The sequence below is a fragment of the Staurois parvus genome, unplaced genomic scaffold (genome assembly GCF_062004578.1).
Source record: "Staurois parvus isolate SC_StPar_1 unplaced genomic scaffold, SC_StPar_1.0 ptg000380l, whole genome shotgun sequence".
Taxonomy (NCBI): Eukaryota; Metazoa; Chordata; class Amphibia; order Anura; family Ranidae; genus Staurois; species Staurois parvus.
The window spans coordinates 1,889,022-1,902,510 of record NW_028318176.1 but is presented as its reverse complement, the minus strand read 5'-3'; the positions used below and the strand labels follow the sequence as shown (position 1 = coordinate 1,902,510).

At 49.2% G+C, this 13,489-nt stretch overlaps 1 pseudogene across 1 annotated transcript in view; it reads right to left on the bottom strand.

Moving 5' to 3' along the window:
- Positions 1-13,489, bottom strand: part of LOC149455987 (uncharacterized) — a 38,080-nt pseudogene that overhangs the window by 7,339 nt on the left and 17,252 nt on the right. Inside the window, exons 7-10 of the transcript XR_016313981.1 lie at positions 12,147-12,231; positions 11,023-11,199; positions 9,256-9,315; positions 9,029-9,168 (exon numbers count right to left, since the gene is read on the bottom strand). The product of XR_016313981.1 is annotated as an uncharacterized LOC149455987 (transcript). The remainder of the gene's footprint in view (positions 1-9,028; positions 9,169-9,255; positions 9,316-11,022; positions 11,200-12,146; positions 12,232-13,489) is intronic.

Sequence of the window (13,489 nt, the reverse complement as noted above, 5' to 3'; positions counted from 1 at the left end):
TCCTTCACGCTAACGTTCAACCCTAACTTTAGTCCGTCACCCTAACGTTCCACCCTAGTCCTTCACCCTAACATTCAACCCTAACCCTAGTCCTTAGCCCTAACATTCAACCCTAACCCTAGTCCTTCACCCTAACATTCAACCGTAACCCTAGTCCTTCACCCTAACATTCAACCCTAACATTCAACCCTAACCCTAGTCCTTCACGCTAACGTTCAACCCTAACTTTAGTCCGTCACCCTAACGGTCCACCCTAGTCCTTCACCCTAACATTCAACCCTAACCCTAGTCCTTCACACTAATGTTCAACCCTACCCCTAGTCCTTAACCCTAACATTCAACCCTAATCCTTCACCCTAACATTCAACCCTAACCCTAGACCTTCACCCTAACATTCAACCCTAGTCCTTCACCCTAACGTTCAACCCTAACCCTACTCCTTTACCCTAACATGCAACCCTAACCCTAGTCCTTCACCCTAGCATTCAACTCTAACCCTAGTCCTTAACCCTAACATTCAATCCTAACCCTAGTCCTTCACCCCTAAACCTAGTCCTTAACCCTAACATTCAACCCTAGTCCTTCACCCTAACATTCCACCCTAACCCTAGTCCTTAACCCTTATATTCAACACTAACCATAGTCCTTCACCCTAACATTCAACCCTAATCCTAGTCCTTCACCCTAACATCTAACCCTAGACCTTAACCCTAACGTTCAACCCTATCCCTAGTCATTAACCCTTACCCTAGTCCTTCACCCTAAAAATCAACCCTAACCCTAGTCCATAACCCGAACATTCAACCCCAACCCAAGTCTTTAACCTAAACATTTAACCCTAGTCCTTCACCCTAACCTTCAACCCTAACCCTAGTCCTTCACCCTAACCTTCAACCCTAACCCTAGTCCACCCTAACATTCAACCCTAACCCTAGTCCTTAACCCTAACATTCAACCCTAGTCCTTCACCCTAACATTCAACCCTAACCCTAGTCTTTAACCCTAAAAATCAACCCTAACCCTAGTCCATAACCCAAACATTCAACCCCAACCCAAGTCTTTAACCTAAACATTTATCCCTAATCCTAGTCCTTCACCCTAATATTCAACCCCAACCCTAGTCCTTCACCCTTACATTCAACCCTAACGCTACTCCTTCACCCTAAGCCTAGTCCTTAACCCTTACATTCAACCTTAACCCTTGTCCTTCACCCTAACCCTTGTCCTTATCCGTTACATTTAACCCTAACCCTAGTCCTTCACCCTAACATTCAACCATAACCCTAGTCATTTTCCCTAACCTTCAACCCTCACCCTAGTCCTTAAACCTAACATTCAACCTTAGTTCTTCACCCTAAGATTCAACCCTAACCCTAGTCTTTCACCCTAACATTCAATCTAAACTTTAGTCCTTCACCTTAACATTCAACCCAACCCTCGTCCTTCACCCTAACCCTAGTCCATAACCCTTACATTCTACCATAACCCTAGACCTTAACCCTAATATTCAACCCTAACCCTTATATACAACCCTAATCCATCACCCTAAGAATCAACCCTAACCCTAGTCTTTATCCCTAACATTCAAATGTTACCCTTGTCCTTAACCCTTACATTCAAACCTAACCCGAGTCCTTCAACATAACATTCAACCCTAACCCTAGTCCTTAACCCTTATATTCAACCCTAATCCTAGTCCTTCACCCTAACATTCAACCCTAATCATTGTCCTTCACCCTAACATTCAACCCGAACCCTAGACCTTAACCCTAACGTTCAACCCTATCCCTAGTCATTAACCCTTACCCTAGTCCAGGAATGGGCAAACTACGGCCCGCGGACCTTTTAATCCGGCCCGCGGAGCGTGATATAAAAAAAAACCAGCCAGGGCAGGCAAACATTTGCATCATTCAGCGCGCTCAAATGCAATGATTGGCCAGTCTCGCTGCCACTCACATCCTGATAGCCAGTGATTGGATGTGTGTAGGCGGGGCAGCGTGACGAACGTGAGGGGAGCTAGGCTCCTCTCACAGTCCGCCCTGAAGACCGGAACGACGCGGGAACAGGGCGAGAGGAACGCGCGGAGCAAAGGTAATTTAATTTATATTAATTCACACATACACATCATTCATCTACTCTTGGTCCGGCCCCCGGGTCCAATATATGAACCCATTGTGGCCCTCAAGTCAAAAAGTTTGCCCACCCCTGCCCTAGTCCTTCACCCTAACATTCAACCCTAACCCTAGTCCTGCACCCTAACATTCAACCCTAACCCGACTCCATAACCCTAACATTCAACCCTAACCCGAGTCCATAACCCTAAAAATCAACCCTAACTCTAGTCCATAACCCGAACATTCAACCCCAACCCAAGTCTTTAACCTAAACATTCAACCCTAACCCTAGTCCCTCACCCTAACCCTAGTCTTTAACCCTTACATTCAACCCTAACCCTAGTCCTTCACCCTAACGTTCAACCCTAACATTAAACCCTAAAAGTCCTCCCAAACCCTAGTCCTTCACCCTAACATTCAACCCTAACTTTAGTCCTTCACCCTAACATTCAACCCTAACTTTAGTCCTTCACCCTAACATTCAACCCTAACCCTGGTCCTTCACCCTAACATTCAACCCTATTCGAGTCCATAACCCTAACATTCAACCCTAACCCTAGTCCTTCACCGTAACCTTCAACCCTAACCCTAGTCCTTCACCCTAACATTCAACCCTAGTCCTTCACCCTAACATTCAACCCTAAACTGAGTCATTCACCGTAACATTCAACCCTAACCCTAGTCCTTATCCCTAACATTCAAATGTTACCTTTGTCCTTTAACCCTTACATTCAACCCTAACCTGAGTCTTTCAACAGAACATTCAACCCTAACCCTAGTCCTTAACTCTTATATTTCATGCTAACCCTAGACCTTAACCCTAATGTTCAACCCTAACCCTAGTCCTTCACCCTAACATTCAGCCCTAACCCTACTCCTTCACCCTAACATTCAACCCTAAACCGAGTCCATAACCCAAATATTCAACCCTAATCCTAGTCCTTAACCCGAACATTCAACCCTTGTCCTTCACCCTATCATTCAACCCTAACCCTATTCCTTAACCCTTACATTCAACCCTAACCCTATTCCTTAACCCTTACATTCAACCCTAACCCTAGTCCTTCACCCTTACATTCAACCCTAACCCTAGTCCTTCACCCTAACATTCAACCCTAACTCTAGTCCTTCACCCTAAAAATCAACTCTAACCCTAGTCCTTCACCCTAACATTCATCTCTGACCCTAGTCCTTAACACCAACATTCAACCCCGACCCAAGTACTTAACCCTAATTTTCAACCCCAACCGAAGTCCTTAACCCTAACATTCAACCCTAACCCGAGTCCAAACCCTAACATTCAACCCCAACCTGTCAAGGTCCTACCTTTCTTCAGAGCTTGTGCATCTCCATGAGCTGGCCTCCATCTTGGTTTTCTGCAAAGCATGGTGGGAACCTTTATGCCTTCAGGCTTCTGCGGCTCCTCCTCAGAAGGGTGTGGTTGAGCACATTTAAACCTGCTGTCTGCAAGTGTGCTCTGCACTTGTGTCCTGTATGTTGCCCTGTTGCAAGCTCTTGTGTTGTTCCCATTGCTCTCCTGGTAACCGACTCGGCTTGGACAAGACTACTCTCTGCGTTAACCCTTTATCTGACCTCCCGTTGTTGAACCCGGCCCATGACCTGAGTATTCTTTGCCTACCGTCTAGTACTGTCTGCTCCGTTGTTATTGACCCGGCTTGTCTGACTACTCTACTCGTGATCCCATCTAGCTCCCACCAGCTGTACGCCATTGGCGGCAGTCGTTATCGCAGCTGGGGTCACTCGGGGGCCGCGACCTGGTCTCAGGCTGCGTCAAGTCCATCCCCACCATCAGGGGCCCTGGTGAAGGGTAGCCTGGGGCTTAGACTCCGCGCCCTGAGGGACTCTGGTCTGTGGGTAGTGGCTGTCGTCAGTCGCAGCGTGACCGTACCATAGGCCTGCCTGCCCATTCCAGCGTTCCTGCCCTGACACAACCCTAGTCCTTCACCCTTACATTCAACCCTAACCCTAGTCCTTCACCCTAACCCTAGTCCTTAACCCTTACATTCAACCCCAACCCTAGTCCTTAACCCTAACAATCAACCACAACCCTAGTCCTTCACCCTTACATTCAACCCTAACCTTAGTCCTTCACCCTAACCCTAGTCCTTAACCCTTACATTCAACCCTTATCCTTCACCCTAACATTCAACCCTAACCCTAGTCCTTCACCCTAACATTCATCCCTAACCCTAGTCCTTCACCCTAACATTCAACCCTAACCCTAGTCCTTCAACCTAACATTCAACTTTAACCCTAGTCCTTCACCCTAACATTCAACCCTAAAACTAGTCCTTCACACTAAAAATCAACCCTAACCCAAGTCCTTAACTCTAACATTCAACCACAACCCTAGTTCTTAACCTTTACATTCAACCCTAATCCTAGTCCTTCACCCTTACCCTAGTCCTTAACCCTAACATTCAACCCTAACCCTAGTCCTTCATCCTAACATTCAACCCTAAATCTAGTCCTTCATCCTAACATTCAACCCTAAATCTAGTCCTTAACCCTAACATTCAACCCCCAATCTAGTCCTTAACCCTAACATTCAACCCCCAACCCAAGTCCTTAACCCTAACATTCCACCCTAACCCTAGTCCTTCACTCTAACATTCAACCCCAACCCTAGTCCTTAACCCTAAAAATCAACCCTAACCCTAGTCCTTAACCCTGACATTCAACCTTAGTCCTTCACCCTAACATTCCACCCTAACCCTGGTCCTTAACCCTAACATTCAACTCCATTCCAAGTCCTTATCCCTAACATTCCACCCTAACCCTAGTCCTTAACCCTAACATTCAACCCCAACCCTAGTGCTTAACCCTAACATTCAACCCTAACCCTAAGGCCCTTAACCCTAACATTTTACACTAACCCTTGCTCTCAAGCCTAGTGTCCACAGTGCGATGGTGAGTGCGGGTACCACTGGGGATCCACGGTCTTTTTTCCCCTTGGGTCGTGTTTTCAAAAGGATGCATGCAGCTTTTTTGTTTGTGGGAAATGCAGGCATAGCAGTCTATTTAAATGAATGGCCCGAGCAAACTTGGACCACAGTAGTTTGAGCCTAGGGTTAACACGTCGAAGGAGTGCCCTGACCCGGCCTGTGAAGTGACTGATCTGTCCGATGTATACAACCTCCTACAACAACACTGACATTTACAAAGAGAATACTGCTGTTTAAAAGGACAAATCCCTGCCTCTCCTCTCCATTTATTTGCCTCTTGTCAGGATCCTGTCTACGGCAGGAGTTCTGGAAGACCTGGCATTTCTGCCAGTACTCTACATGGCCGCAGAAGGACACATCAGCCTTGGTCTGGTGCCAGACGGCCTTTATAAGGAGGCTCATCACTTCCTCTGGTTGCTGGATAATCTCTAGCTCCCCGTGCCTTGTTCCTTGTTCCTGTTGCCTGTGACTTCCTGATACCGACTCAGCTTTCACTTGTCTACTCTACTGAACCCCTGATCTGACCTCAGCTTGGCTTACGGATACTCTCTCTCTCTCTCACTCCTCTGTGTATGACCTCGGCTATCCCATCTGACTATGTCTGCTCTGATTCCCACCTGGTACCTGACCTTGGCTTGAACCGACTATCCAGTAAATCTCTAATCCTGAAAGGGCTTGCTTACCACGCACAGGCGCCACCCGTCTGCAGACCTATCTCCATGCACCAGCTGTGCTTCTGAGTGGACCACCAACCAGCACTCCTACAGGCGACCTGTGCAGCTTTGGGCCTGACTCCCACTGTCCCACTCTTAGGGGAGTCTGGAACTTAGCCACAAGGGAAGCCCTCTCTCCATTGGCCTCCATCACCAGGTATGTGATACCTCTCCTCCTTCATTCCCTCTCCTCTTCTTCTTCTTGCTTTGCCCTCTCCCCTCTTCCTCAGTTCTCTCTTTCCTCTCCTCCTTCTTTCTGTTTTCCTCCTTTCTGGTCTTCTTCCTCTCCTCCCTTCTTCTCCTCTTGTCAGGAGCCGCTGCGGCGTGTGGCCCGGCACAGGCACAGTGTACCGACTCGCACTGGTGTACGGGCACTAGATCCTGGCCGGCCGCGGCGACGACGGAACCCGCGCATGGGCACTCGGGACCGCGGGTGCACGCCTGGCACCAATGACAGCGCAGGGTGCGGTATTTAAATCCGCTCTGTGCTGACACTGGTTGCCGTATGGTCTCTCCTGTTTGTTCCTGCTCCTGTATCTGTGCTGATTGATCGTTGCTGACCCGGATTGTTCCTGACTGTGCTGTATTCTCCTGCTCTGACCCCTGGCTTGCCTGACCTCTCTTTTGGATGCCCCTCATTGGATCTGACCTTCCGTTACTGACCCGGCGGTTGACCCGACTATTCTCTGCCTGCTGCCTTGTACAGTGCTGTCCCCACAGTTACCTACTCAGCCTGTCTAACCACGCTTCTGCTCAGCCATCCATCCATCCGTCCTGCTCGGACCCATCCGCCTCTTCATATCAGGCTCTCATCCTGCAGATACCTCTGGCGGATCCCTCTACCATGGGTGGGTGTACTCAGGGGCCGCGACCTGGTCTCTGTCTGCTCCAAGTCTATCCCCACCATCAGGGGCCCTGGTGAACAAGCAGACTGGGACTTAGACTCCGCGCTCTGGGGAATCCTATTCCGTGGGTTGCTAGAGGTACCGCCAGGCGGTTCATTACAGTACCATACGGCCATGACAGAGCCTGGAAGAGGACCATCCCCACTAGAGGACATATGCCAGCACCTGGCGGCTCTGACCCAAGCCATCAAAACGCTGCAGGAGGGATACACACATCTGGAGAACCGCATCCAGATGCTAGCCACACTGGCCACTACATCTCAGAGTCCAGCTACTCCTGTCCCGGCTGGGGAATCTTCGGGGCCACCCACTGGAGCAATAGCCACGTTGCCTCCTCCGGAACCCCGCGTTCCATTGCCGGAACGTTTCAGCGGGGATCGAGCAAGATTCAGGGCCTTCCGGAACGCGTTTCTACTGTACTTTAGCCTGCAGCCGTGTACATTTTCCACGGAATCAGTTAAGGTGGGATTCATCGTGTCTCTGCTCCACGATGAACCCCAGGGCTGGGCTCACCGACTGATGGAAACCCACGATTTCCACCTGGACACGGTAATTGATTTCTTTGACGCAATGACAGTGTTGGATGATGACCCGCAGCGGGCAGCCTCCACAGAAACAGGTCCAGGAATCTTTGCCTTTACTGTGGAGAAGCTGGTCATATGGTGTGTTCCTGCCCAGTGAAACTGAGTAAGTCTGCTTCTGTTTTTTCTTCTGTATCCACTGAAGGTCTCAACCAGTCCAATTACTTAGCCATACCTGTTTCCTTTCAGCTCCCAGGAAGAACCGTGTCGGTGATGGCAATAATTGATTCTGGGGCATGCAGTTGTTTTGTGGACTTAGATTTTGCCAACCAACAGAAAATCCCCCTCCAGACCAGGGAACGTGGGCTTAACATATTTTTGGCTGACGGGTCACGTATTAAGTCGGGGTTGGTAGACCGGGAGACTCCCCCTATCTGCACTACAGTAGCTGACCACCATCGGGAGTTCCTCCGCCTGGACGCTATAGCCTCCCCTCTTTTCCCAGTCATTCTGGGGATTCCTTGGTTGCGGGCCCATAACCCCCAGATTGACTGGGAGACCGGGTCCATTCAGTTCCTATCCCCATATTGCCGGGAACACTGCTTTGCCTCGGCCCCCGCAGCTCCCCAAGTCCTCCTATGCGTGGATGGAGATGCCGACCTAATACAGGCCATCCCTCCTGCCTACCACAAATTTCTTGATGTTTTTAGTAAACGAGGGGCAGACATCCTTCCTCCACACCGAACATATGATTGTCCCATTGACCTCCTACCTGGTTCTGAGATTCCGTTCAGTCGGATTTTCCGCTTATCTGAGCTAGAACTGGGGGTGCTCAAGGAATATATCTATGAGAACCTCCAAAAGGGGTTCATCCGCCCCTCCACATCACCAGCCGGGGCTGGAATCTTTTTTTGTCGAAATAAAAGAAGTCCCTGCGGCCCTGCATTGATTATCGCGATTTAAACAAAATCACTATAAAAAAAAAAAATCGCTACCCACTGCCTCTGGTCCCAGAACTCTTCCAGCGGTTAAAATCAGCAGTGATCTTGGAAGTTGATGCTTCGGAAAACGCAGTGGGGGCCGTCCTATCTCAGAGAAAAGGCACCAGGGAGCTCCTGCACCCAGTGGCGTTCTTCTCGTGGAAACTTACACCAGCGGAAAGGAACTACAATATTGGCGATCGAGAACTTTTGGCCATCAAGACCGCACTGGAAGAGTGGAGATACTTGCTGGAAGGAGCCACGCATCCAATTCTGATCTTCACTGATCACAAAAATTTAGAATACTTGAGAACGGCAAAACGCTTGAGACCACGCCAAGGGAGATGGGCACTCTATTTCTCCCGGTTCTCATTCCATATCACGTATAGGCCGGGGTCCAAGAACACGAAGCCCGACACCCTTTCGCGCATGTTTGAAGACCCTGAAGAGGTGCCCAAACCAGATACTATCTTGTCCTCAGGGAACTTTCTTGCCCTCCAAACGGAGCTACGTTCTAGGCTACAGAATGCATCTGTGGGAATGCCACACCCACCTGGGGTGTCCCTACAGAGCAAGGGAGGGCTCTTATGGAAGGAAGGGCTAATCACGGTACTCGAAGAGGTCCGAACCTTGGTCCTGGGACACTGCCATGACCATCCAATGGCAGGTTATTTCGGGATGGCAAAAACTCTAGAATAACTCCAGCGCACATTCTGGTGGCCAAGCATGGCCAAGGATTGCGAGCGCTATGTCAAGACCTGCACCACCTGTCAGAGGAACAAGCCCTCCAGGAGCAAGGCCTGGGGGTTACTACATCCCCTGCCTATACCTGACCGACCGTGGCAAATGATTGCGATCGACTTTATAGTTGAACTCCCTCCGTCTCAGGACCACACCGCAATCTTTGTAATTGTGGATCGCCTGTCGAAGATGGCCCACTTCTTGCCTTTTAAGAACACACCCTCGGCTCTGGAAACGGCACAAATCTTCATAAGAGAAGTTGTAAGACTCCATGGAGTTCCTGAAGACACTGTTTCAGACCGGGGAGTCGTTTACCTCGAAGTTCTGGAAAGCGTTATGCGAGGTGTTGGGAATCAGAATTTCCCTCTCTTCCGCCTACCACCCACAGACAAATGGGCAGACGGAGAGGACGAACCAGATGTTAGAGCAATACTTGAGATGCTACACGTCCTTCCTGCAGGACGATTGGCTGGCACTCTTGCCACTGGCCGAATTTGCATATAACAACGTGAATCATTCAGCTATGGGGCAATCCCAATTTTTTGCAAACTATGGGTTCCATCCCACATTTCTGTCCGATCTGATTCCTGAAAGCCCAGTTCCTGCCACTCAAAGCATGCTGAATTTTTTTTCTGCCAACAAGGTGCTACAAGAAGCCATTGCAAAAGCCCAGGAGGACAACAAGAGGGCCTTCGACAGGAAGAGAAGGAGGGAACTAGTATTGCAACCTGGGGATCAGGTCTGGCTAGCAACAACAAATTTGAAAATGTCTTGCCCGTCGAGAAAGCTAGGGCCGAAGTTTATGGGTCCATTCCGGGTGAAACGAATGATCAACAAAGTTGCGTATGAACTCACTCTTCCGGAAACTTTTAAGATTCACCCAGTTTTCCATGTGTCGCTACTGAAGCCAGCTACACCAGACCCCTTCCCGGATAGGAGGTCCAGACCCCCGGGAGCATTAACCATCGATGATCAAGAAGAATTTAAGGTGGAAGCAATCTTGGATTGCTGGAAGAGGGGTCTCCAAACACAGTTCCTGATCAAATGGAAGGGTTATGGCCCTGAGGAGACCTCATGGGAATCAGCCCAAAATGTTCATGCCCCCAGACTTGTCCGGGAGTTCTATCGCAGCCACCTATGGAGGAGAGATCAGTTGGGCACCCGGAGGTTGCCCGTAGGGGGGGGGGCAATGTCAGGAGCCGCCGTGGTGCGTGGCTCGGCGCCGACTCGCACTGGTGTACGGGCACTAGGTCCTGGCCGGCCGCGGCTACGACGGAACTCGCACATGCGCACTTGGGACCACGGGTGCGCGCCTGTCACCAATGACAGCACAGAGCGCGGTATTTAAATCCGCTCTGCGCTGACACTGGTTGCCGTATGGTCTCTTCTGTTTGTTCCTGCTCCTGTATCTGTGCTGATTGATCGTTGCTGACCCGGATTGTTCCTGACCATGCTGTATTCTCCTGCTCTGACCCCTGGTTTGCCTGACCTCTCTTTTGGATGCCCCTCATTGGATCTGACCTTCCGTTACTGACCCGGCGAGTGACCTGACTATTCTCTGCCTGCTGCCTTGTTTGGCGCTGTCCCCACGGTTACCGACTCGGCCTGTCTGACCACACTTCTGCTCAGCCATCCATCCATCCTGCTCGGACCCATCCACCTCTTCACAACAGGCTCTCATCCTGCAGATACCTCTGGCGGATCCCTCTACCATGGGTGGGTGTACTCAGGTCTCTGTCTGCTCCAAGTCCATCCCCACCATCAGGGGCCCTGGTGAACAAGCAGACTGGGACTTAGACTCCACGCTCTGGGGAATCCTATTCCGTGGGTTGCTAGAGGTACCGCCAGGTGGTTCATTACACCTCTCCACCTTCTCTCCTCCCTTTTTCTCTCCATCTTCTCTTCTCTCTCTTCCTTTTCTTCTTCTTATCCCTCTTCTTCTGCTCTTCTTTCTCCCTTCCCCCCTTCTCTTGCTTTTCTCTCCGGAGGAGGAATCCACAGTCTGCTCTACCTAACCTCATTGATGTGGAGGATTGTTACTAACAACCCCTAAGGTGATACATCTACACAGTTCTATGTCACCTTGGTCAAGACAGACAACCCAACAGATATCTGTAGAGAATGCCTTGGAGTCCATGTTCTGCTCATCATAACATCCCGTGTGGAGGAACCTCTCTTCTGGGGACTTGTGGTGGTCCCAATCAATCTGTAAGGTGACGCATCACATTTCCTGCAGAACTTGGTCAGCACAGAGACAACCTAACAGAGAAACATGAAGAAAGGCTTGGAGTTCATGTTCTGCTCATTTTGGATCTCACCTGTTTGGAGGAACCTGTCTTCTGGGGATCTGGGATGGTCCCAATCAATATCTAAGAGGACATATCTACACAGAGACAACCCAACAGAAACCCATAGAGAAAGTCCATATTCTGCTCATTATGACCTCCCCTGGGGGGAGGAACCTCTCTTCTGGGGATCTGGGATGGTTCCAATCAATCTGTAAGGTGACACATCTACATGGAGAGAACCCAAAAGAGACTCAGAGAACGGCTTGGAGTCCATGTTCTGCTCATCATGACTTTCCCTGTGTGGAGGAAACTCTCTTCTGGGGATCTGTGATGTGGGACCATCAATCTGTAAGGTGACAAATCTACACCCTTCCTCCACAACTTGGTCTGCATAGAGACAACTAAGCAGAAACCTATGGAGAAAGGCTTGGAATCCATATTCTCATCATGACCTCCCTTGTATGGGGGAATCTTTCTTCTGGGGATCTGGGATGGTCCCAATCAATCTCTTAAGATGACATATCTACACAGAGACAACCCAACAGAGACCCATAGAGAAAGTCTTTGAGTCCATGTTCTGCTCATCATGACCTCCCCTGTGTAGAGATACCTCTCTTCTGGGGATCTGTGATGGTCCCAATCTGTAAGGTGACACATCTACACATTTCCTCCACAACTTGGTCAGCACAGAGACAACCCAACAGAGACCCATGGAGAAAGGCTTGGAGTCCATGTTCTGCTCTTCATGGCCTTACTTTTGTGGAGGAACTTCTCTTATGGGGATCTGTGATGGTCCCAATCAATCTGTAAGGTGACACATCTACACATTTCCTGCAGAAATTAGTCAGCACAGAGACAACCCAACAGAGTCCCATGGAGAAAGGCTTGGAGTCCATGTTCTGCTCATCATGGCCTTACCTTTGTGGAGGAACCTCTCTTATGGGGATCTGTGATGGTCTCAATCAATCTGTAAGGTGACACATCTACACATTTCCTCCACAACCTGGTCAGCACAGAGACAACCCAACAGAGACACACGGAGAAAGTCTTCTGAGTATGAACCTTACATAACTCAAGTCATTGAAATATAATAACTTGGCATGATATAGACGAAGGAGGTTGACTGAAGCTGTACTTTGGGAAAAATTCAAAACTACCTTTTGCAGTGGGACGAGTTCTACTTACCTTCTCCTGCGCTCCCCCAGGAGTCCTCATATCATGTGACCTGTCCACCGAAACCACTTTTCTCCTGTGCTCCAGCGATCCCAGACACTGCGAGGTCATCATGTACGCCTAACACATCTAGACTTACCTTTCTGTCAGCCCATGTTTCCAAGAATTGCTCCTTCTCTGGGTGTGTGGAGACATGCTCCTCCCTCTCTGGGTGTGTAGAGACATGCTCCTCCCTCTCTGGGTGTGTAGAGACATGCTCCTCCCTCCACGCGATCAACTCAAACAATATAATTATTTTAGGAATACTGTATATATATATACCGTATTTTCTGGCGTATAAGGCGACTGTGTGTATAAGACCACCCCCTAATTTTCCCGTTAAAAACATAGGTTTTGGGCTATACTCGCCGTATAAGACTACCCCCTTCCGAGGCAACAGCATTAAAAAACATCAGATTTTTTTAATTGAAATGGTTATGACTTACCGGTACTTAAAATCCTTCAAAATCCTCATGTTCATCCTCTGACATCATAAGTTCATGAATGACATCTTGTGATACATTTGTAAGACAGTCATCATATGGATCAAATTCCAAATCAGATGGTTACCGCTGGCTGTGCGGTAATACAGTAGCTTCGGCTACATACAGTATACATACACAGCCCGCTGGATGTGCAGTAAAGTACATACAGTATACCGTGCTGAGCCAAGCTGGCTCAAAACAAATGTCCCTATGACAGTATACTGAGCCAAGCTATTTCAAAATGTACCCGTACGTCCCTACTTTAATCAGCCCACTGGATGCGTGTATGTACGGTAGCTCCAGCTACATACAGTATACACTTGGCCAATCACGGCAAGCGATGTATTCTACTAATGAATACAAAGCCTGCTTGGATTGGCTGAGGTTGTGACATCATCAGTCCACCTCTCTGACTCAGCCAATCCGAGCAGGCTTTGTATTCATTAGTAGAATACATCATTTGCCGTGATTGGCCCAGTGTATACTGTATGTAGCCACAGCTACCGTACATACACACATCCAGCGGGCTGATTAAAGTAGGAACGTACCGGTACATTTTGAAAC